Source organism: Leuciscus leuciscus (genome assembly GCF_965113295.1).
Source record: "Leuciscus leuciscus genome assembly, chromosome: 5".
NCBI lineage: Eukaryota > Metazoa > Chordata > Actinopteri > Cypriniformes > Leuciscidae > Leuciscus > Leuciscus leuciscus.
The window spans coordinates 11,983,786-12,009,882 of record NC_138729.1 but is presented as its reverse complement, the minus strand read 5'-3'; positions in this window follow the sequence as shown (position 1 = coordinate 12,009,882).

The following is a 26,097-nucleotide window of genomic DNA, read 5'->3' as shown; positions in this document are numbered from 1 at the left end:
TTGCGCTGGCGTACACTTCCAAGGGTATGCAGTGCCCGTTGGGTGTCAGAGCGCACTCCACGAGAAGCATGGCTTCATCGTGGGCCTGGTCAAGTGGGATTGCCTTGCAAAGATATATGTATGGCGGCAGGCTGGGCCTCCCCTTCTACATTTATAAGGTTTTATAACCTAGAGGTTCCCGCCTTACAGGCCAGGCTGTTGTCGGTCTAAATATACCAGTACTGTCTGTTCTGATGCTATCGGTTCAGAATACTGTGTCAGCTGAGCACTGCTCGATGAGCACTGCTCGCTGATCGACCGCAAAATGCTTATGGGCAAATGAATAAGACCCACAATTTTCCATCAGTTCAGGCCGTACTCCGCCCTGTCTGTATGATGTAATTTGCATCTGAGGGACGCTGCTATATGTGGAAGAGCGCGGCTCCGCCCCTCCCTCTTCCCGGACTCCCTGTGAGTTCCCCTGGTGATTATGCACTATATGAACCCCGGGCTTTCGCCCTTGGGTCTTTGGTGTCAGATCCCAGCACGCACAGCGTTTTACATTGGGTCCCCTAGCGTAAGATACTTACGCAGTACGAGAGACCTCTCGTAAGAGAACGTACTCGGTTACTAACGTAACCTCGGTTCTCTCTAGAAGAGGGAACGAGTACTGCGTATCTTGCCGTGCATGCACACGCTCTGGTTAGCTTCGGCGATGAAAAAACAGATATCAGCTGCCTGCGAGCTGGATTTATAGGCCTAAGCCACGCCCGTTTCGGCGGGACGTGACGCAGTGGGCGCGAAGCACCCTTATTGGGTCTGACGTCAAGCTAGGCCTCGCTCGATAGGCTGCTGCAGTTGCCGCAGAACAGCCAATAGGCACACGAGCCGTCTTGCCCATGTCTGTATGCAGCCGCAACGCGTTTTACAATAATTCAAAATTAAGGATAATTTTTTGGCTTCAATATCTCGCGGAAAAGGGATTTTCCCCTAGCGTAAGATACTTACGCAGTACTCGTTCCCTCTTCTAGAGAGAACCGAGGTTACGTTTAGTTTATTTTCAGACAGACAACTTAATTTCAACACAGTTGAGCTAACAAACAACAGCACAGTCTGAAACAGGTGTAGGCTGAAGCTCTTGCTTATAATAAAAAAATTTAAATAAAAATTATTATTATTGTCTTACATCATTATAATGTTGACAAACAAATATAAACAGAATACAAAAACATTAGTATTTCCTATGCAATAACGTTGCACAATCCAAATACAACAAAAGCAGCTTGTTCATTTATCATTCTTTAAATGGTTTCATATAGTTTCAGTGCATTATTTTTAAATAGTTTCTTTAACTTATTAAGTGTCCCACATATTTTTAGTTCCTCATGACAGCTATTCCATAGATTTACACCTTTAACTGAAATACAATGGTATTTTGCATTGGTCCTTACTTGGTTCTTTTTGAATTATACAAGTTCCCCTTAAGTCATGTTGGCATTCTCTTTCTGTGAACAACCCTTGGATACTTTCTAGCAGTTGATGATTTTTTTACTTTGTACATGATCTGTAATGTTTTAAGTTCTACTAATTCTTTAAACTTTAGACCCTTTAGTTCAATAAAAAGGGAGTTTGTTGGCTCCCTTTGTTTTGCTCATGATTAGTTAATGTTAGTTAATATGAATAATAAACAAATTAACCTTATTGTAAAGTGTACTATGAAATCAAAGATATAAATTCCTTACAATTTAGAGCTGGACAAATTTCCTTTCACTAGATGTATTTCCCCAAGCTAATAACACTTGCTATGGCCTGGACAAAAACGAATGACATTGTCAGACTCAGAATGCGGCTGAAATTGAGTTATACTTTTATGATTGTTAAGCATAACTCACATGCTGCCTCAACTTTTACAGTAGCATGGTAGGATAAATGTAACTTTTCTGTATTAGCTTAATGTTACCTGCTGCCCGTGCAGTTTGAAGACTCGCGGCGAACTGCTGTGTACACAGCACTGAAAAAAAAAAACTCTGCCTACTGCCACTTCACCTCCGCCAAAAAAAATTAAAAATAATATTTGTTTGTATTATTATTGTTCGTGGCAATGGTGTATAAGTGTATTGTTATTTATTATAATATTTATTTTAATTATTATTATTATTTACATTTATCAGAGAGGGGCACAATACATTTTGAGACAAAAGGGGCAGGGGCTTGAGAGAGAAAGTAGCTCTCCTTGAGAGAAAGAACGTATTATCTGGATGTTTTGAGACGAGACTCCTGTTTAGCCAATCAGAAACTGCAACTTGAAGCAAGGACGTAGCTTAGACCTTGGTGTAGGGTATAACTCCTGTGATCTTTGTAACTGTATGCGGGGCGGCCTATGAACTCCTGTGTGAGTCTTCAAGCTGACTTCTGCTGATTAAACTGCAAACTGTCTTCAGTAAAACTTTTCTTCAATTTATTATAATTCTGGTCTTCTTTCAAACATCTGGTCCTTGGGTCCTAAACTGTTACCCCCTAACAGCTTCTTAAGGTTTTATCAGTTTTCATAAAGCGGTTGAAACCTACATAGCTAGCCACTATCTGTTTGCAGTGTTTAGCCATTTCAGAGATGAAAATGGCAACAAAAAAAAAACAAAAAAACGACTTATATTGGTTACCTTCTGGCAGTGTGTGTTATGTGCGAGTGCGACATTAAAAGACGATTAACAGTCACGTTGCTCTCGGCTTATATTTTAGGAGTTTTTAAAGAAAACATGACATGGTGTCAGAAGTGCTGGCTGTCGTCATAGTTATAAGGAACAGTCAAGACATCGGCAAGAAGGGTGAAAATAAATAAAGTCAAGGCACGGCTACGAGTAAAAGCTGCGTGCACATCAGACAAAATGGAGCATTTCAAGCCACCCTCAGTAATGACATTGACTGGCAACGTGAGAGAAAACTGGCGCTTATGGGAGCAGAGATTTGTGTTGAGCAGCTGAGCTCTCTAAAAAGAATATGCAATTCTGCTACACTCATTAGGTGATGATGCAGTAGAGATTTACAACACTTTTGAAATAGCAAAAGAAGCACCAGAAGAAGTGACTGTTGACCAGATTGCACACCTAAGAAAAATTTGGTGTTTGAGAGACATCAGTTCTGGACATGTATGAGCCAATGCAGATTGAGAAGTTTGTTACAGAACTTATAAAGCAAAAAAAAAATTATTTGGGGCGTCAGAGGATGACACGATAAGAGACAAAATTGTCTTTAGTGTGACAGAAAAACTTCTGAGAGAACCAAATTGGACTCTACAAAAGGCCATGGACATATACAGAGCATCTGAAATTGCCAAAGAAAGAATAAACAATGGCATCAGTGAAAAAAGAAAGTGAAAGATGAAATCTGTGCAGACACTCCAAGCTGTTAATAGTTTGTTTATTGGGACCCTTCAATACACACAGATACCTGTATTTATGCAATCTGTAAAAATGAAGATTCATGGTACACAACCAATGACTATCAGAGGGATCCCTATTGATGTCATACTCAAGCCCACAGAGACACAAGGATCAAGCCGGCTGGTTATGCATTCCTGAAGTGCCAAAAGGGACCAAATCTGGTGGAGCAATAGCCAGAGGTGTTCCAAGGGCTAGGAGAATTTCCAGATGAGCATTACATATACATTGATCCAAGGATTACCCCTGTGGTTTATGGATGTAGAAAAATTCTGCTGGCAATAATGGACAGGCTAAAAGAAACCCTGGATCAGTTAATGTCATTGCACCTGTCATAGAGCCAACGGAATGGGTCAAAAGTCTGGTAATAACCGAAAAATAAAACACCTCAAATCCTCCAGTGAGGTGTTCCAGTAAAAGGAAAAACTATACGTATAGAGACGGATGCTGAGTGCAATTATGTGCATATTGAGTTGTTACTGGCTGTGGTTTTTGCTGCTAGTAAATTTCATAAGTATTCGGCTCTGAAGCCCAAGCACCCTAAAGATGGTGAATTGGAACACAGCTTTAGTTGAGATCAGGTGTGAGATGGTACCTCATGTGTTTCCTGTAAGTAGAGGTAAATACAGATTTCCAATACTTTGTGCTTTCATTGTGAAAAAATGTTAATTAATTTTTTTATCCAGTTATATCTGGATTTGATATATTGTTTGCACTTGAACTGAATGGCATGAGCTTGTGTCCACACACCTTACTGAGAGCCACAAACTTCTTTCCTGAAAAACAAAATTACACATATAATCAATTTAAATGTGTGAAGTCAGCAGCAACATGAGTCAACATCGCCATCAGATTTGCCATTGAAAGTACAAAGCAGTTCTCAGTTCGAAGCACATGAGCACAGCTTTTGCCCTGTTTTTTTTTTTTTTTGGATGTACTTCAGCACTTTTTTTTTTCCCAGTAGAGGCCAGCAGAGACCACTGTTAATACAGGAAATGCTAGTGCTATGGGAATGGCTACACATGGTAATGCTGAGTTTTACAGATTTATTTTTTAAATTGCTTACAAACAATTTCTGAAACTATGGCTGAAATTCTTGTAACATAATTTATGTTACAGTTATTGAACTGAACAGAATCAAAAACTGAAGTGACTTGAGCTGAATATTGACAATATTGGCTTGTTGGCCAAGCTGCTTCTCAGGTGATTTTGAATTTGTTACTATTGCGAAGCTGCTGTGAAACAATCTATATTGTAGCTAGTATGTACATTCAATATACAGGAGAGAGAGAGAGAGAGAGAGAGAGAGAGAGAGAGAGAGAGAGAGAGAGAGAGAGAGAGAGAGAGAGAGAGAATATAGACACACACCGAATATGCATACAAGCCGAAAGTCAACTCTATTTGTGTGTGTGTATATATATATATATAGGGGGTACAAATAATTTCTTTCTTTCTCAAAACTGAGTTTTGATTTCTATGTGAACAATTTATTTTTAAGTGTTTTCACACATGATCATTGGGTGTAGGTCATCAGTAAATGAGTGTGGCATGTAGAGAACTGTTTAGAGTTTTGCAAAAAGTTTGTCTTTCAATTTCAAACTGAGTGTAAAGTGTATAATGTGCTTATAGTTGTGCATACTTGGTCTGAAGATTAGGTACATGAGTGAATGGTTTCACTGAGTGGGCCTCAAGTTCCACCTTTAGTATGTAAGCAATTTGAAAAAAAATTTATCAATCAGTATTTTTTCTATCAATATAATAGACATTAAATGAACAAGACCTATGAGAGATTCACTATCTTATATTAATATAATGAGATTTCAAGTGATTGGAGCTCTTTGGGTTTGATTAAATTACTAAATAATTTTTGCACAACATGATCGACAGCTCATTTTACTTGGAATAGTTCACCAAAAAATAAAAAGTGTCATCATTTACTCAACCCCATGTCAGTCCAGACACGTATGACTTTATTTTAAGATATTTGAAGAATATCTAATATCTTAGTGGTTTTTTTTTTCAATAGTCAATATTCAATAAAATATGGAAAACAATTTGCACTGTTTATCACACAAATGTCCTTTAATGTTTAAGGAAGTTTGTTTTGAAATGCTTTTATTTTGCACAAAATGAAACAAAGTCATACTTCCCAGTCAAAAATGGCCGGCCTACAAAAAAATAAGGAAAATAAAAATACCTTATAAATATCTCATTATATTGTAATGTATATGTTATATTATCACTAAATGTGAGATTCAAACTTTTTGTCAACTTTTTTTCTTTTAAATTAGGACAGGTTTTGTATTTATTTATGAAACTGATTGATCTGAGGATAAAGTTTATCTCTGTGAAAAAGATAGCCTGTAATACTCAAAATAGTTTGTTTGTGTACATGCATGTGTGTGTGTGTGTGCTCGTGGTTGCGCGGTCATGCATGTATCAGCAAATGCAGACCTTTATCTTTGCAAGGACACATGTAGATATGTGAACATTAACATGCTCCTGAACACTAAATGTTTCTCTTATTTTCGATCTCCCCCATTCATTTTCAATGGATGGTCATTTTTGACCAATATAATTTAGAGGTCACTTATTCAAAAATAAATACAAAACCTGTCCTAATTGAATGAAAACAAGTTGACAAAAAGATTGAATCCAATATATGGTGATAATATAACAAGAGATTCATAATAATAAAAAAAATGTACGCCGGTCATTTTTGACCAGGAAAACCACAAGTGTAACTGTGCCATTTTGTGCCGTTTTAGTCTAATGTGATAACATTAATTAACATTTAATGAGCAAAAGAAAATACTCTCCTTGTGTGTACGGAACACAACCCACTCCCGAAATTTGGTTTGGAACCACATGAGGGTGAGCAAATGATGACAGAATTTTCATTTTATGTTAACTACCTCTTTAAGTATAGAACATTAAATGAAACATGGCAACATTGCACATTACACATCGTTTTCCCTCAAAGCAGATGCCACGGACACCAATGAAAAGAATCTGTGTTGATGTCTTCACCCATCACACAGTGGAACATATTGCTTACTAGTGGCACAATGAGGCTGGGTGACTTTAGTTACACGTTCCTGTGGACTGGCAGACTGTAACAATGGCTACGGAGGCCCTGGTCCCTACATCTATGTGATAAGGCCACGATCTGGTTTCACTCCATCCTGCTGGTGCTGATTGACATCCTTGAATGCAGCTTTTGATGCAAGGCTCCAGTTTAATTAAAGCATTTACCCAGAGATCTGCAGAGAGGTCTGCTGATAAATACTGAATGGAGTTCATCCACTGGTGTCCACGGCATGATGGGAACAGACTAGTACTTTGTGGCTGGATACAATTAGGCAGAATTCTGAGTTTTGCTGTGTTTTCAGATCTTTTTATTGGGTCTGGGTGAGGAAAGTAGTTCTGGATCAGAAAGGCCCAGGCCTTTCTGCCACAGCAAGCTCTGCCAACACGGTTGAGCCTCTGTGGCCCTGAGTAATGGGCAGTGTGAGATTTCACACGGTCGAAACATGGCACTGACTCTCTGGTGTCAGGGTGGCAGTGTTAGAGCGAGGCGGGATCAGCTCTCTATCCACTGGGGCTGATATCAGGGTGTCAGGCTACCTGTGTGGGCTTGCAGGAGTGTTATAAAGTCACTGGCAATCCATCCGCCCGCTGTTGCGACCTCTGAACTCCATAGCCGTCTCTGAGCTTGAATGCTCACGGTTCCCTGTAGCTTTGAAGTGAGGCACTCTTGCAGTGTGCTTCTGTCCTGATGTGTCGGTGATGAAATCGATGGTGAAAGGGAAAGCTTAATGTAGACTTTGCTATCTGCATTCCGTGGCGACTGCTGCCCAACAACAATGTGCGCTGATAGTTTGTATGGCATCTGAGAGAGGGGGCTGAGTTGTGGACGGGCAGAAACAGGTAACAGATACCCTTCTGTCACCTGTTCCTTACACCACCACTGACAACAAGGACCCCCATTCACAACCCACCCTCCTATTCTTCCCTCCAACTATGAATAAGTAATCATTCCATCCAAGAGGCGGGCAGGGAACTTGGACCGGACCATTTCATGTGGCAGGCGTGGGTAAAGCGATCCCCCCATCATAGGCAACCAGAGCCGGAGAGGGCCTCTTCTTCAGCCGGTCTGTAACCCAACCTGTGGCTTTCGCTCTCTCTGTTTACCTGCTGCATCAGGCTGGCCCTTTATTCCAGTGAGTGGCAGCTCAGAGGGGCTCACTTTCACCTCTGTACTATGGCACATTGTAATATTTAATGGCAAACAAGCTTGAAGGGGAGCATGGGTAACTGGACCCTGCGTTTTCCACCAAGAAATGGAGGTTAAAAAGGCAGTTTAATCTTCACTATTGTAGCACAACACACATTGAAGTGCAACATGTTTGCATGGGAATATATGTAGTGGTTTGCCTTGAAATAAATATTCGAAATATTCAAATATTCGAAATGTTACTCAGAGAACAGGTTTTGGGTTTAATTCATTTGAAGTGCTTGTGCTAAATGTTACACTTCCAGATGTAAGAAAAAAAATTCCTGCTATCTCTTGCTCTGGTCATCTGTTGATTTTCTAACAGAGTTTGCAGATTTTCTGTCAGACTTATTGGTTAATGCTGATAGCACGTCATATATAGATTGATTGTCATATATAGATTGTTGATTGTCATATTGCCACATATAGAAGCGATGCATTGGGACTTGAGTTTAGACTTTAAAGAGTTTAAACTCTTTTGGGATCAAACAAAATGTCAACAGTCCCACTTATAGCTTTAACAGGGGTTCTCAACGCTTGCCCTCCGGGTCCATTTTTCTGTTTAGCTCCAACCTTGGTCAAATTCACCTGCCTATAACTTTCTAGAAATCCTGAATACATCAATTAGCTTGTTCAGGTGTTTGTTTAGGGTTGAAGTGAAACCCCCAAGAACCCCAGCACTAGTCTTAATTATATCACTTGGAACTGATGTTACTGATATAGATATTGCACCTCAAAGCAATGATATTAGAGATCATTGTCCCATCTCGTGCTCCCTGCGTGTAGCTGAGATTAGTTATATTGCACCACATTCGTTGACTAGGTATAACTATTGTTGTAACCACCAGCGCTTGAAGTGGAAAGAGATAAAGTGCCGATACTCCCATGGGGAGTTGAGGAATCTATCAATTTGCCACTTCTATAATTCATCAAAAACCTTTACTCTAAGGCTATAAATGTCACAATCAGCTGCTGGATCATTATTTAGTAGAACGAAATAACTACATGTTGTTTCTCGGTCTCTGTCATTCACTCTGATGAGCAGTTTAAATGAGTGCATTGACTGAGTGCTGTTTGCCACTGGACTGTAATAAAAAAAATTAAAATTAAAATATTTAGTCAAATCAGCTTAATTTCACAAACATTGCTCAGATTGCATTTTTTTTTTTTTTTAAGGCAACCAGGTTAGGCTACTTTAAGTTAAACCTACAAATCATTTTTACAGTGTGATTGTCTTCAATAATAATTTATGTGCATGATGTTCATCTGATGCCACATCCACAGTATTTTACAGTCCATCCACAATTACATTTTCAAATGAAAATAACATTTTCTAAAGTGTCTTCACGTTCTATTTTTGCTGGAGGAAAACAATAGTGTGATGAGGGGTGACAACAAACGTGTAGCCAATCAGCATTAGGGGGCGAATGACGGTGGATGAGAGAGAACGATAAAGAGGGAGATTTGAACTGAAGAAAGATTGCAGAAATAGAGATGAGACACAATACAAAAGAGAAAAACTCTGGAAAATAAAGGGTAATGCCTGGGCAAGAGCTTTAGGACCCGTGTTAATATTATAAACGCTGTCCTGCGCTGGAGAGAGCTAAGTGGGAAGGCCTGAAAACAGACACGGATGTTGCTTTGATTCGGGTCCACAAGTGAGTAACACTGGGTTTGAGTGTCATTGTTTGTCTGGAGCTGCTGTGCTGTTGGCAAATAACAACCAACTGTTTTGGAATTGTTTGGAATTACTATTGTGTACTGTACATTTCGTTTTTTGTGCTTCCTTGTTCATCATCTGCACTTTATATTTCGTGAAGCATTATTCTGTTGTGCTTCTGCTATAATAAACAAACATCCTCTCTTGGATTGCATGGAGGCAAGTTAGTCAGTCACGCTGACAACTGCTAGTGAATGCGGTGTTTAGCATCTTTGTTAGTGCACTCTGTTAGGATTGAGTTTTGGAGGCGGAGCAATGAAGAAGGCTTGTGTTTGTTTGGGTTGATTTCAAATATCAACATTGGCCAACAGTATATTTCTCAAAAATATTACCCCACCCTTAAGAAAGCACTCGTAACGTTGAGTGCAAATGGGGGAAAACTAACTTTAAAGCTTTCTGACCTGTTGTCAGGGTTTTGTCTTGTGTAGGTGTAGGGTTTAAAAAAAAAAAAATATATATATATTTTTTTTTTTTTACGTATCTTGGTTTCATGTTTAACCTTTCAGTTTAGTCTTCATTTTGCCCTGTTAGTCTCCTTGGTTACTGATTACGTTCACCTGTGTTCTCTTGTTAAAGGTGCTCTAAGTGATGCCGGGAGTGTTGACATTCGAATTGTTGTCAAACAAAACGGAGGCTAGCTAGACCCTCCCTCCTCCTCATCCCGTCTCCTCCCTCCTCCCCTCCCTTCCGGCATAAAGGAAAGTCAAAGTAGTCACTAAAAACAAATTTAAGTTTTACTGATACTTCATTCAATGTGTAATGTCACCAAGTTAGATAAATGTTTTTATATATTGCAGAACAGAATGCAGAAAAAGAGAAACATTGTCTTAAAATCGTTTCGCCACCTGAGGTTATAACTATAACGTTAGCTCCCATACAAGGATGCAATAATAGCAAGATAACGTTAGCTTCGCGTGTCCCAGTGAGCATAAACAACGGCGGCGGCGTAAACAAATTTAGTCAAAGTTGTCAATAGCCTATAAATGAACATTCAAATCCATAACAAACAGTGGGTGAAAACAATCATTCACACAAATTGTCGCCCTACTGTGAATTTGCTTGACCATTTACAATAGAGATTGATCGCTAGCTGCTAGAAACATACATGTTGTATTCACCAAAGCTAACGCTGACTGCATAGTTCTAGCTAATTACATCCTTGTGTTGGTTTGGCGAACATGAACGTCAATTTAGAAAGAAAAATGGATTTACCTGTTCTGCAAAAACAGAGCAACTGAATGTCGGATTGGAAGCCCTTCTGCCGGCGGAGTTCTCGCCACCTTTCGATGGTTTTTCCGATGTAAATTCGGGACTTCGCGCGTTCCTTATCCTTGTCCCTCTTCTTTGCAATTTGTTCATCGGAACGTCGTCTCTTTAGTCGTGTGTCGGCCATAATTCAAACTTCCCTCTTCATGCTTCTCTCTCCTCCACACACCCCCTTCATGTGCACGCGCACTAACCCCCAAACCACACCCCTCAAATACTTATTGTCGGTGATTGGCTGGAGCACTGTTTGTTGTGTTTCGTGGTGCGGGTGAGCCCAGTTTGTTTTTGTTGCCGTTTGTGGAGCCTGTGGTGTCTACAGAGACCGCATTTTTTTACAGTGTGTTCAGGGGACAGGCAGCTAGCGGATAGTGAGGAGATGTTTGCTGTATGTAACAAAAAATGTTTTGGCCTAAAAAACGTGTGACATCACTTAGAGCACCTTTAAGCCTGTGTAGCCTATATACAGTATTCTCCCTGTTCTGTCCAGCCACTTGGCTGTTCGCATTTATGTGTAATGTGGTAATTAGCTATTCTTTGTGCATTCTTCTAGTGTTTATTAAAGTATCCGTATTTGTTATTTCTTGCATCATGTATCTTATTAAAACCATAAAGTACATGACAACTGTGTGGAAAAACAGCATTTCCAGCTATAGACAGGCTCTAAAAGCTGCCAGGGCAGAGCATCTCCGAGGATTCATAGAAAATAACCAAAACAATACTAGGTTATTCAGTACAGTGACATGATTAACATATAATCAGACGTAGTCAGAACTTAACATTCCAACAGAGCTTAGTAATGACTTTATGACTTTTTTTCACTGAGAAAATATAAAACATCATAAATACAATTATAAATACACAATCTAAAAACATTTACACTGGTTTTAGCATCAAGTAACTGATGTGTTCTTGTTCCCAAGAACAACTACAGTTCTTTACTACTTAGGGATGGGACGGTATGAAAATTTTATATCGCGATTATAGTGACCAAAATTATCAATATTATCACGGTTTTGTTAAAATGAGATGAAAGTGTTCAAAAAGAGTTGATCACACTAAAGACATTTCAACAAGTTTTATATTTGAAAATCAACAAACAACAAATAAAACAAGCAGCTCTATGCACTTTTTAAAGCATTTCCTTCCTTATAATGACGGTCGTCAATAGCAACGCATTATAACACCGCGCACATCTATTGTAACGGCCACCTACTGTTAAGTAGTGTTCATGACATGAATGTGGATGTGCCTTTAAGATAACTTCTTCTATGGCGTACGTTATTGTATGCATGCTGTTTTTATGTGAGCGCGCACGCACAGTGAGAGTGAGATTGCTCGCCCAAAGAGGAAGATGACGGTTCTAGTGACCGTTGTTTTATTATAATGTGTTTACTTCCACTTTGATTTGTAGCGTGTTTTAGAGTGTTTTATACGGTGGCCGAGAGAGCTCAACGCGCTGCAACTGAAGAAAACACATGCAAATAGAAAAACACCTGCAAATTAAGAAAACATCTTCATCAGTTTCACAACACATGTGTGCTCCAAATACTCACAACACAACCAAATACAGAAACGCGCTGCAAAAGTTCACAACACAAACAAATCAGAAACGCGCTGCAAATAGGACAGAACACAACGGAAATGTTTCCGGGGAAGCCAATAAGTGACGGACCCGACTGGGACGTGCTTACAGCTGTCTACTTTAATTTCATTTTATTTATTATTTTATTTTTGTTACAAAACATACAGAGATTACACGTTTATGACATACAACTTTGTATAGCCTACAATATACAAAATGTATTTATAATATGTTCAATGTCATAAGAATACTAATCAGAAAAGAACAAGCTGAAGACTAAAATAAATTAAAGAAAAAAAGATAGAGAAAAAGAACATGAGGGAAAGATATTAATATATACATCAGTTACATTGTACACATTCATGTTATGTTAAAATAAGTTTCATAAGAAATGTTAGAATGAAGGGTCCAAATCATAGACAGTAGGCTATATAAGAGGTCCAAATATGAGACGGTGCTGCGTTGTCATGGGAACATCCCAGGTGAAAATAATGAGGAAATTACATTGGCTTTCGTTGCTCCCTTCATCAAGTCCGTTCCAAACGGCTACATAATGGCACACAAGTGCCCCGCTCCCTCCAAAGTGCCCACTTCAAGGGCTCTGCCGTCTGCCCTTTTAAGGGAGTAACGTTAGGGCATAGGTAATGCTCACGAGCAATAAAAAACGTCCCTGCCGGGTCCGTCACTTATTGGGTTCCCCGGAAACATTTCCGTTGTGTTCTGTCCTATTTGCAGCGCGTTTCTGTATTTGGTTGTGTTCTGAACTTTTGCAGCGCGTTTCTGTATTTGGTTGTGTTGTGAGTATTTGGAGCACACATGTGTTGTGAAACTGATGAAGATGTTTTCTTAATTTGCAGGTGTTTTTCTATTTGCATGTGTTTTCTTCAGTTGCAGCGCGTTGAGCTCTCTCGGCCACCGTAGTTTTATTTTCCCTTTTAACATTCGCTCTTCGACATGTATGTGAAGAGTGTGCTTAACTGAGAGAAAACATCTATAAAAGTCTCGTGGAACTACCAGTTCATTTGCCACTGTCTTGTATTCTTCATCTGGGCAGACTTCAAACTCTCTGAAAGACGTTACACCATGTATCACAATGGACGCGCTCTCTTGTTTCATTCAAATACAACTTGCCGTCTTGCGTCTCCGTTTTTAATTGTATTGAAAATAAAATTAAAGAGTTGATTTATTGTTTGCAGAGTTTGATAATATTGTTGTGATCATCTTGTCTGAACGATTGTTTTGTACGCTATACATAATGGATTTATAAACAGGTAAGATTTAAAACATTAATCTCAATTCAATGTCCCCGTTATTATGTGGTAAAAAAAAATCGGTTTAATAAGTGTATAATGAGTCTTGTTTTAACTTGTTCGTTCGTCTTTGGCCAAAGCCACTTGCTGCGAACTTTTCTTCGCGGAAGCTTCACGTTTATTTCAAGTGAGTGAGATAAAATAGTTCAACTTAAAACAACATTTTATGCCCAATTATTTCCCAGACGTAGTTTTGGTATTGAGGTCAAAGTTAACTTGCCTTGCGTTCGCTATTGAGAATGAGGACATACCAGAGCCCGTCTACGGAGAGCCTTGGCACTTCGTGAGCTTAGAATTATAAGGTTCTATCTCCACTTTTGGTCAAATTGAGTTTTTGACATAATCTGATCCATTAGGTGTTTATTAATGCCTGTGTGGTGTTATTTTTGTAAAAAAATATTTTGTTAGTAGTTATTAATCAAATAAAAAGGTTCCATCTCTCCATTGCCAGCTGGGATTTAAAAACTTTGATGCTCAATATCTCGGAACTACCCTAAACGGAGATAGAACCTTATAATTCTAAGCTCACGACTTCCTATTAGCCCCATTGTATCGATCTTGGTTGCAGTTCCATTAGAATTCCACTGGAGGTGATCGCGGGCGAGTGCAGACTGAATGAGAGTCTATGGGGCTAGACGGCTAAATGTGTCTCTTTCACCCGATTGCCGTTGAGAAATCTCAGATTTTATTGTAGGTTTTGCAAGTTCAACATGGGTTATAGGTCGAAAGTTGAATGAACGAGTACTTATTTCTTTTCGATTTCTTACAGTTTGAGTTGTTGTTGCCCATAACACGCTAGCATTCTGCTAATGACGTCAGCATTCTGACGTCATTGACATTTTAAAAGACTTTTTAAACCAAATAAGTGACTCTAAAAAATCTAACACCCAGCAATGTGTAATTTCTTTGCATCTCCTTTCGAATACAACAATACAATTACTAGACAAAAAATTATATCCTGAGAAAAGTGGATTTTGAGGGTTTTTCGCCATAGACCTCCATTCATTCTGCACTCGCCTGCGAGCGCCCCCGCATGGACAGAGACTTGTTACTGCAGCCAGTCCAGAAACCGGAAGTAAGCAGAGAGTGCCAATTCTCTTCCTATTAGACATTCTCTGGACATACTCATAGGTAGCTTGCTGTCACGTGACGAATTGAGCCCGTCCACCATTTTGGGAGGATACGCTATGGGTTGCCAGGGGCAACAGTGCAAGAGCAATACAGAGACGGAGCAGGAAAGACGGCTCGAGGAATTATAATAGAAATTACGAGAAAATTAAGAATAAATGGAGAAGAATGCGGCAAAAGAAAAGGGTCCTTACAGGGAGAAACTTACTACCAATGCCAAACAAAAATGATTTTTTTTTTTTTACTTTTAAATTTTAAAATACGAAAAAACTGTAATACATGGCTCCTACGGTTTCCATGACAATCGTGTGAGACACTGGAGCAGTTTTTTACACAGCAGTGTTTTCCAGGCATTCTAAAATAGTGCGACAACCTCCTCTACTATCAATACAAACAATGAACGGTGCTGGCGTGTATCCTCCCAAAATGGCGGGGTGCTCGCGGTGGGCGCCGGAAAATTTCCCTTATTTTCAAATCCAAAACTTGACAGGTATGCGATTAAGTTTCCCTCAGGACTTTTGTTAAAGCCAAAATATGACCACACCTCAGAATTGGTTCTCTTAAAAGGCGGAAAAATCTCCCGAGCACGGCCACTGCCTACCGCTGCAACAACATGTGCGCTGCGCCTGCGTCAGACTGTTGCTGGCTGAACAGGATCTAAAATCGCGATAATCAAACACGGTTTTAATGATAATTACATTTTAAATGATATTACTAACCGTCAGGACATTTTATCGTGGTTTATAGTGAAACCGGTAATCGTCCCATCCATACTCTCTCCTAATGAGTAATTTCAAAATATCATCCATTAATTTAAATGGAGCGAGAGACGCTGTTAAGAGAGCACAACTATATGATGTTTTGAAGATTAAAGGTATAGATATTGCATTTGTACAGGAAACGCCTCGGTTACGACTGTAACCTCGGTTCCCTGAAGAGGGAACGAGCGTTGCGTCGAAAACTGACGCTATGGGAACGCTTTGCGTGATGACGTCTTGAAGCACATGTAAAATCAGTCCAATGGTGTGGCGGAACGTCAGAGGCGGGTGACGTCACGTACCAGGAAACTATAAAAGCCGGCCCAAAACAGAAAACGAAAGCTTCGTAAAAGTCTGAAGTCGAGCTGACAGGCATGAAGGAGATATGGCAGGGCGACGCAACGCTCGTTCCCTCTTCAGGGAACCGAGGTTACAGTCGTAACCGAGGCGTTCCCTTTCAAGGGAACTCCCGTTGCGTCGAAAACTGACGCTATGGGAACGTCTATACCAACGCCTCCATAGCTACAAATGTCTGTCCTGTGTGTAATCATGTGAGCAGCACTAAGAAGACAAAACATGAGACCCTGGAGTAGAGTCTAAATCCAGAGAGTAGAACCTGACGAAGGTGTGCGGTGAGGACCAGCCTGCCGCATCACAGACGTCCTGTAACGATACTCCTGATATAAGGGCCTTAGAGGCCGCCATACTCCTAGTAGAGAGCGACCGGACAGCCAAAGGAGAAGGCTGTCCAGCCGCCTCATAAGCCAGTGAGATAGTCTCAACCACCCACTTGCTCATCCTTTGCTTAGACACTGGACCTCCCTTGTTTGGGGAGCAAAAGTCACTTTTACGCCACAGGGCAGCTCTGTGGACATACGCGTCTAACGCCCGAACAGGGCAAAGCAAATTATTCGCCTCCTGGTCCGATTTCGAAAGGGAGGAGGACCTCCAAGTGCCACGAGGGAAACGAGATACCAAAGGGTCTTTCCCCACAGACATTCCACCCAAAGGACTGTGGTAAGCACCTACGGCCGCCACATAAACCTTTAAAGTGGACGGGGTCAGACCTGCAGTGAACCGGTCCTGCAGGAACTCCAGAACTGTACCAATTGGGCAGTTGACTGGATCCAACCGACGGTCACTACACAAAGAGGTGAATACTCTTCAGTTCAGGGCATAAAGTTTCCTCGTGGAGGGAGCTTGGACTGTAGAATGGTCTCAACAACCACAGTTGAGAGACCTGACTCTATGAGCTGGGCCCCCTCAGAGGCCAAGCCCACAGGTTCCACAGTTCTGGGCGGGGGTGAAATATTGAGCCCCCTGCTTGGGACAGAAGGTCCCTCCTGACGGGTAGCTCCAGAGGATGCCCGTCGAGGAGGGACTCAAGATCGGGAAACCATACTCTGCCCGGCCAGCGCGGGGCTATAAAAAGCAGGCAAACCCGGTCCCTGCGAACTCTTTCCAGAACTCCCGGGAGCAGAGCAACTGGGGGAAAGGCGTACAGACGTAGCCTCGGCCACGTCTGTACCATAGCATCCAGTCCCAGAGGAGCTGGATGCGTGAAGGAGAACCAAAGTGGACAGTGAGACGTCTCTCGAGACGCAAACAGATCCACTTATAATTTCCATATCAGCTCCACCACCTCGGGGGTGGAGCCACCATTCCCCGGGCCTCGGCCCCTGTCTCGACAGAGTGTCTGCTCCTATATTCTGGACCCCGGGGATGTAGGCTGCCTTGAGTGACAGCAACTTCCCCTGGGACCACAAGAGGATATGGCATGCCAGCGCAAACCCCCTTGATATAGGCGACTACCGACGTGTTGTCCGTATGTACTACACATGGTGTCCCCTGAGACCTGTGATAAAGCTCCTCAGAGCCCGGAAGACAGCTAACATCTCTAGGCTATAGAATGCCAGGAACGATGATGGTCTTCCCACAGACCTTGAGATGAGCGACCCTCAGGATCGCTCCCCAACCCGTGAGGGAAGCATCCGTCGTTAGCAGTTTGCGACGACAAGGAGCTCCCAGCACTGGGCCCTGGGACAGGAACCAAGGTTTCTTCCACATAACCAAGGCACGTGGGCATCACCGCGTGACCTTGATTGTGCGAAATGGGTTGCCCCTCGGAGAAAAACCCTCTGGTCCTGAGCCACCACTGCAGGGGCCTCATGTGCAGCAGTCCAAAAGGTATCCCGTTGGAAGCTGCTGCCATGAAAACCCAACAGTCTCTGGAACTGTTTGACAGTGAGTAGCTGGCCTAGCTTTACACTTCTCACAGCTGCCAGGATGGAATCGAAGCGTGGCGATGACAGGCGCGCCTGCATCGACACTGAATCCCAAACCACGCCTAAAAAAGTGGTCCTCTAAAATGGAGAAAGCACACTCTTCTTGGCGTTCAGCCGTAACCCCAACTCTTTCATATGGGCGAGAACAACATCTCGATGTTGAACCGCCATCTAATGCGACTGAGCTAAAATCAACCAATCGTCGATGTAGTTCGTGATGCGAATACCCCGGAGGCGCAGAGGCGCCAGAGCTGCATCCACGCATTTGGTGAAAGTGCGGGGTGATAAAGCCAGGCCGAATGGAAGAACTCGATATTGGTATGCTTTGCCCCCGAAAGCAAACCTCAGGAACTTCCAATGACACGGACGGATGGAATATGCGTCCTTGAGGTCTATCATGACAAACCAGTCCTCGGACCTGATCTGTGGCACGATTTGTCTCAAGGTTAACATTTTGAACTTGAGCTGCATGTACTCGTACAGAACTCGAAGATCTAAAATGGGACGCAATCCCCCGTCCTTTTTTGGAACTATGAAGTACCGGTTGTAAAACCCGGTTTCCCTGTTGGAGGGGGGTACATATTCTATGGCCCCTTTCTCTAACAGAGTGTTTACTTCCTGTTCCATAACCAGAACCTGCTCGGGGCCCACCACTGTGGGCAGGACCCCCATAAACCGCGGTGGGCGTTAATAGAATTGTATCTAATACCCTTTTTTCACGGTCTGCAGGACCCAACGAGAAACATTTGACAGTAGCTTCCACGCTGTCAAAGATTCTACTAGAGGTACCAGTCTCTCGAGACTGGTTTCTGGATTTTGTTGCTGTTGAGTAGTCGGTTCGTCGCCCTGTAACGGCGCACCGGCAGGGAACGACCAAACAGACTGCTCCAGCACCCTCCTCAGAGGGGGCGGGCATCCCGAGGCCACTACGTTTCCGGGTGGACCTTGAGATATGTGCTCGCCGGAGACCGCTGCGCCCTGTAACACCGGAGGCGGCAGGGTTGGCAGAACGGTCCCCTGAGGGCACCGAAGAGAGACGGCACCGTATTTTTCTCCTGCTGTTGAGTAGTCGGTTCGTCGCCCTGTAACGGCGCACCGGCAGGGAACGACCAAACAGACTGCTCTAGCACCCTCCTCAGAGGGGGCGGGCATCCCGAGGCCACTACGTTTCTGGGTGGACCTTGAGATATGTGCTCGCCGGAGACCGCTGCGCCCTGTAACACCAGAGGTGGCAGGGTTGGCAGAACGGTCCCCTGAGGGCACCGAAGAGAGACGGGCACCGTGAAAAGAGGTGTTAACCGCTCTGCTTCGGGGGGACTACCCTCATTTGTCCTGAGCCCTCAGACATCAGGACTTTTTCCCAGCAGCCTTCTTGGCGGTAATAACGGTCCGCAGATCCGTTTTACCCCTCGAAGACTGCTGGGTTTGAGAGCGCCCTCCGTGTCCCCGAGATTTTTGTGGGGGAGCACGAGAGGACACACTCTGTTTTTGAGTGGCACGATGTTCAGCGCTCTTTTTAGAGGAGTGAGGCTGCTCCCGCTCAGCAGCCTCAATGAAAGAACGGCGGGGGAGAAGTTTTTGTAATGCAGCTGCCTGTTTAGCAGCTTCCTGAGATTTAGCTACCGCACTGTTTACTGCATCACCAAATAAACCAACAGTGGAAACCGGAGCATCTAAGAGAACGTGCTTTTCTTTCTCTTTTATATAGCTCAAATTGAGCCACAGATGCCTCTCAGTGGCCACCAGGGCTGCCATAGACCGCCCGATTGATTTAGCGGTCTCCTTGGTGGCCCTGAGAGACAGATCTGTGGCTCTGCGTAGTTTAGCCACTGTGTCAGGACCAATTCCCCCGCCCTCCTCTAAATCCCCCAATAATTCTGCCTGATAGGCTTGCATAATAGACATCGTATGCAGACACGCTGCAGCTTGACCAGCGGCTGCATACGATTTATGAACCAGAGATGATGTGAATTTTACTGGCTTAGAGGGAAGTGAAGGAGCTTTCAGGGAAGATGCCGTTGCTGGAGAGAGATAGCTCGCAAGCGTCTCCTCCACCTTCGGCATCTCCCCATAACCATATTCTTTATATTTGTGAATGGAAGAATAGTGGGATGTTTGTGGTGCATACACTCTGTATGAAACCGGTTTTCCCCACGATTTCGACACCTCGGTGTGGAGATCGGGGAAAAACGGAAGGCTTCTTCGCTCAATAGATAGTCTGTCAACTGCTCTAGTAATAACATCGAGCAGTTCCTCAAACGCATGAGACTGAGGTGGCGAATCCTCAGACTCAGCTTCAATACTCACAACATCCAACTCCTCAGAGCTGGACAGTTGCAGTATTGGTGCCTCCATCGGGGGGGAAGAAACCGCAGCGCGTGCTTCCACACCCTGATGAGAGGCACTGGATCTATCAGAAGGATGCTGAGATAAGGCAGAGCCCGTCTCAACATCCACTGATAGATCCATTTGCGAACCCCAGGTCTGTGATTGCCGCCGTGCCTCGGCAGCGGCGGGACCCGAGCCCTGGGGAACGCGATCGGGATCGGATCACGATCGCGCGATCGCGATCGTGAACCGAGCCAAGCGGGATCGGAGCGAACGCAATGGAAGCGCGTCGCAATGCACACAGTCACCACCCTCGAGTGCTGACTGGGCATGCTCCTCACCCAAACAAACAACACAAAGAGTGTGAGTATCACCTCCCGTTAAATAACGCGGGCAGGGATGGACACACACTCTAAACTGCTGCTTGCTCGCCATACTGAATATATATATATAATATAGACAGACAACACCAAATAACAAGGACAGATTCAACACAGAGCGCAACTGAAGACTCAGAAAGCTTTCGTTTTCTGTTTCGGGCCGGCTTTTATAGCTTCCTGGTACGTGACGTCACCCGCCTCTGACGTTCCGCCACACCATTGGACTGATTTTACATGTGCTTCAAGACGTCATCACGCAAAGCGTTCCCATAGCGTCAGCTTTTCGACGCAACGGGAGTTCCCTTGAAAGGGAACTATAAAAGCCGGCCCAAAACAGAAAACGAAAGCTTCGTAAAAGTCTGAAGTCGAGCTGACAGGCATGAAGGAGATATGGCAGGGCGACGCAACGCTCGTTCCCTCTTCAGGGAACCGAGGTTACAGTCGTAACCGAGGCGTTCCCTTTCAAGGGAACTCCCGTTGCGTCGAAAACTGACGCTATGGGAACGTCTATACCAACGCCTCCATAGCTACAAATGTCTGTCCTGTGTGTAATCATGTGAGCAGCACTAAGAAGACAAAACATGAGACCCTGGAGTAGAGTCTAAATCCAGAGAGTAGAACCTGACGAAGGTGTGCGGTGAGGACCAGCCTGCCGCATCACAGACGTCCTGTAACGATACTCCTGATATAAGGGCCTTAGAGGCCGCCATACTCCTAGTAGAGAGCGACCGGACAGCCAAAGGAGAAGGCTGTCCAGCCGCCTCATAAGCCAGTGAGATAGTCTCAACCACCCACTTGCTCATCCTTTGCTTAGACACTGGACCTCCCTTGTTTGGGGAGCAAAAGTCACTTTTACGCCACAGGGCAGCTCTGTGGACATACGCGTCTAACGCCCGAACAGGGCAAAGCAAATTATTCGCCTCCTGGTCCGATTTCGAAAGGGAGGAGGACCTCCAAGTGCCACGAGGGAAACGAGATACCAAAGGGTCTTTCCCCACAGACATTCCACCCAAAGGACTGTGGTAAGCACCTACGGCCGCCACATAAACCTTTAAAGTGGACGGGGTCAGACCTGCAGTGAACCGGTCCTGCAGGAACTCCAGAACTGTACCAATTGGGCAGTTGACTGGATCCAACCGACGGTCACTACACAAAGAGGTGAATACTCTTCAGTTCAGGGCATAAAGTTTCCTCGTGGAGGGAGCTTGGACTGTAGAATGGTCTCAACAACCACAGTTGAGAGACCTGACTCTATGAGCTGGGCCCCCTCAGAGGCCAAGCCCACAGGTTCCACAGTTCTGGGCGGGGGTGAAATATTGAGCCCCCTGCTTGGGACAGAAGGTCCCTCCTGACGGGTAGCTCCAGAGGATGCCCGTCGAGGAGGGACTCAAGATCGGGAAACCATACTCTGCCCGGCCAGCGCGGGGCTATAAAAAGCAGGCAAACCCGGTCCCTGCGAACTCTTTCCAGAACTCCCGGGAGCAGAGCAACTGGGGGAAAGGCGTACAGACGTAGCCTCGGCCACGTCTGTACCATAGCATCCAGTCCCAGAGGAGCTGGATGCGTGAAGGAGAACCAAAGTGGACAGTGAGACGTCTCTCGAGACGCAAACAGATCCACTTATAATTTCCATATCAGCTCCACCACCTCGGGGGTGGAGCCACCATTCCCCGGGCCTCGGCCCCTGTCTCGACAGAGTGTCTGCTCCTATATTCTGGACCCCGGGGATGTAGGCTGCCTTGAGTGACAGCAACTTCCCCTGGGACCACAAGAGGATATGGCATGCCAGCGCAAACCCCCTTGATATAGGCGACTACCGACGTGTTGTCCGTATGTACTACACATGGTGTCCCCTGAGACCTGTGATAAAGCTCCTCAGAGCCCGGAAGACAGCTAACATCTCTAGGCTATAGAATGCCAGGAACGATGATGGTCTTCCCACAGACCTTGAGATGAGCGACCCTCAGGATCGCTCCCCAACCCGTGAGGGAAGCATCCGTCGTTAGCAGTTTGCGACGACAAGGAGCTCCCAGCACTGGGCCCTGGGACAGGAACCAAGGTTTCTTCCACATAACCAAGGCACGTGGGCATCACCGCGTGACCTTGATTGTGCGAAATGGGTTGCCCCTCGGAGAAAAACCCTCTGGTCCTGAGCCACCACTGCAGGGGCCTCATGTGCAGCAGTCCAAAAGGTATCCCGTTGGAAGCTGCTGCCATGAAAACCCAACAGTCTCTGGAACTGTTTGACAGTGAGTAGCTGGCCTAGCTTTACACTTCTCACAGCTGCCAGGATGGAATCGAAGCGTGGCGATGACAGGCGCGCCTGCATCGACACTGAATCCCAAACCACGCCTAAAAAAGTGGTCCTCTAAAATGGAGAAAGCACACTCTTCTTGGCGTTCAGCCGTAACCCCAACTCTTTCATATGGGCGAGAACAACATCTCGATGTTGAACCGCCATCTAATGCGACTGAGCTAAAATCAACCAATCGTCGATGTAGTTCGTGATGCGAATACCCCGGAGGCGCAGAGGCGCCAGAGCTGCATCCACGCATTTGGTGAAAGTGCGGGGTGATAAAGCCAGGCCGAATGGAAGAACTCGATATTGGTATGCTTTGCCCCCGAAAGCAAACCTCAGGAACTTCCAATGACACGGACGGATGGAATATGCGTCCTTGAGGTCTATCGTGACAAACCAGTCCTCGGACCTGATCTGTGGCACGATTTGTCTCAAGGTTAACATTTTGAACTTGAGCTGCATGGCTGACTCGTACAGAACTCGAAGATCTAAAATGGGACGCAATCCCCCGTCCTTTTTTGGAACTATGAAGTACCGGCTGTAAAACCCGGTTTCCCTGTTGGAGGGGGGTACATATTCTATGGCCCCTTTCTCTAACAGAGTGTTTACTTCATGTTCCACAACCAGAACCTGCTCGGGGCCCACCACTGTGGGCAGGACCCCCATAAACCGCGGTGGGCGTTAATAGAATTGTATCTAATACCCTTTTTCCACGGTCTGCAGGACCCAACGAGAAACATTTGACAGTAGCTTCCACGCTGTCAAATATTCTACTAGAGGTACCAGTCTCTCGAGACTGGTTTCTGGATTTTGTTGCTGTTGAGTAGTCGGTTCGTCGCCCTGTAACGGCGCACCGGCAGGGAACGACCAAACAGACTGCTCCAGCACCCTCCTCAGAGGGGGCGGGCATCCCGAGGCCACTACGTTTCCGGGTGGACCTTGAGATATGTGCTCGCCGGAGACCGCTGCGCCCTGTAACACCGGAGGCGGCAGGGTTGGCAGAACGGTCCCCTGAGGGCACCGAAGAGAGACGGCACCGTATTTTTCTCCTGCTGTTGAGTAGTCGGTTCGTCGCCCTGTAACGGCACACCGGCAGGGAACGACCAAACAGACTGCTCTAGCACCCTCCTCAGAGGGGGCGGGCATCCCGAGGCCACTACGTTTCCGGGTGGACCTTGAGATATGTGCTCGCCGGAGACCGCTGCGCCCTGTAACACCAGAGGTGGCAGGGTTGGCAGAACGGTCCCCTGAGGGCACCGAAGAGAGACGGGCACCGTGAAAAGAGGTGTTAACCGCTCTGCTTCGGGGGGACTACCCTCATTTGTCCTGAGCCCTCAGACATCAGGACTTTTCCCCAGCAGCCTTCTTGGCGGTAATAACGGTCCGCAGATCCGTTTTACCCCTCGAAGACTGCTGGGTTTGAGAGCGCCCTCCGTGTCCCCGAGATTTTTGTGGGGGAGCACGGGAGGAAACGCTCTGTTTCTGAGTGGCGCGGTGCTCAGCGCTCTTTTTAGGCTGCTCCCGCTCAGCAGCCTCATAGAAAGAACGGCGGGGGAGAAGATTCTGAAGTGCAGCTGCCTGTTTTGAAGCTTCTTGTGACTTCGCTACAGCACTATTAACTGCGTCTCCAAATAACCCTTGCGTGGATACTGGTGCATCTAAAAGAACATGTTTTTCTTTGTCCTTTATGTCACTTAAGTTGAGCCACAGATGCCTCTCAGTGGCCACCAGGGCTGCCATAGAGCGGCCGATGGATTTAGCCGTCTCCTTGGTGGCCCTGAGAGACAAATCTGTGGCTCTACGCAGTTCAGACACCGTATCAGCACTAATACCCCCGCCATCCTCAGAATCACCCAATAACTCAGCCTGGTAAGCCTGCATTATGGACATTGTATGTAAACACGCTGCAGCTTGACCGGCGGCGGCATAAGCTTTATGAACCAGGGAAGAAGTAACTTTTACTGGCTTGGATGGAAGTGCAGGAGCCTTCAGAGAAGATGCCGTTGCTGGAGAGAGATAGCTCGCGAGCGTCTCTTCCACCCTCGGCATCTCCCCATAACCATGCTCTTTATAATTGTGAATGGATGAATAGTGTGATGTTTGTGCAGTATACACTCGATATGACACTGGTTTCCCCCACGATCTCGACACCTCAGTGTGGAGATCGGGGAAAAACGGAAGGCTTCTGCACTGAGGCTGTGCACGAGATGGCAGGAAACGTTCGTCGAGCTTGCTTTTCGAACGAGCGCCCTGCCTATCTTCTGGCCACTCAATAGATAATCGCTCGACAGCTCTAGTGATAACATCAAGCAATTCTTCAAACGCATGATACTGAGGTGGCGAATCCTCAGACTCAGCGTCAATACTAACAACGTCCAACTCCTCAGAGCTGGACAATTGCAGTATTGGTGCCTCCATCGGGGGGGAAGAAACCGCAACGCGTGCTTCCACACCCTGATGAGAGGCACTGGATCTATCAGAAGGAGGCTGAGATAAGGCAGAGCCCGTCTCAACATCCACTGATAGATCCATTTGCGAACCCCAGGTCTGTGATTGCCGCCGTGCCTCGGCAGCGGCGGGACCAGAGCCCTGGGGAACGCGATCGTGAACCGAGCCAAGCGGGATCGGAGCGAACGCAATGGAAGCGCGTCGCAATGCACACAGTCACCACCCTCGAGTGCTGACTGGGCATGCTCCTCACCCAAACAAACAACACAAAGAGTGTGAGTATCACCTCCCGTTAAATAACGCGGGCAGGGATGGACACACACTCTAAACTGCTGCTTGCTCGCCATACTGAATATATATATATATGTGATATAGACAGACAACACCAAATATACAGACAGATTTCACACAGAGCGCAACTGAAGACTCAGAAAGCTTTCGTTTTCTGTTTTGGGCCGGCTTTTATAGTTTCCTGGTACGTGACGTCACCCGCCTCTGACGTTCCGCCACACCATTGGACTGATTTTACATGTGCTTCAAGACGTCATCACGCAAAGCGTTCCCATAGCGTCAGTTTTCGACGCAACGGGAGTTCCCTTGAAAGGGAACTCATAGCACACAAGAAAATGCTGTAGAATGGCAAAAAGAATGGGATGGCCAGATCTTTCTTAGTCATGACAGTGTTTTTAGTGCAGGAGTTGGAATTTTATTTTCCAAAAAATTCTTGCCAGATTCCTATAATGTAGAAGAGATAGTGAAAGGAAGGTTATTAAAAGTTACAGTAAAATATGACAAGATTATTTTGGAATTGATTAATGTTTATGTTCCAGTCAATGCATCTGAAAGAATGATTTTTTTAAACACACTTGATAATACAATTCAGCAATGTGAAGAGCATTAT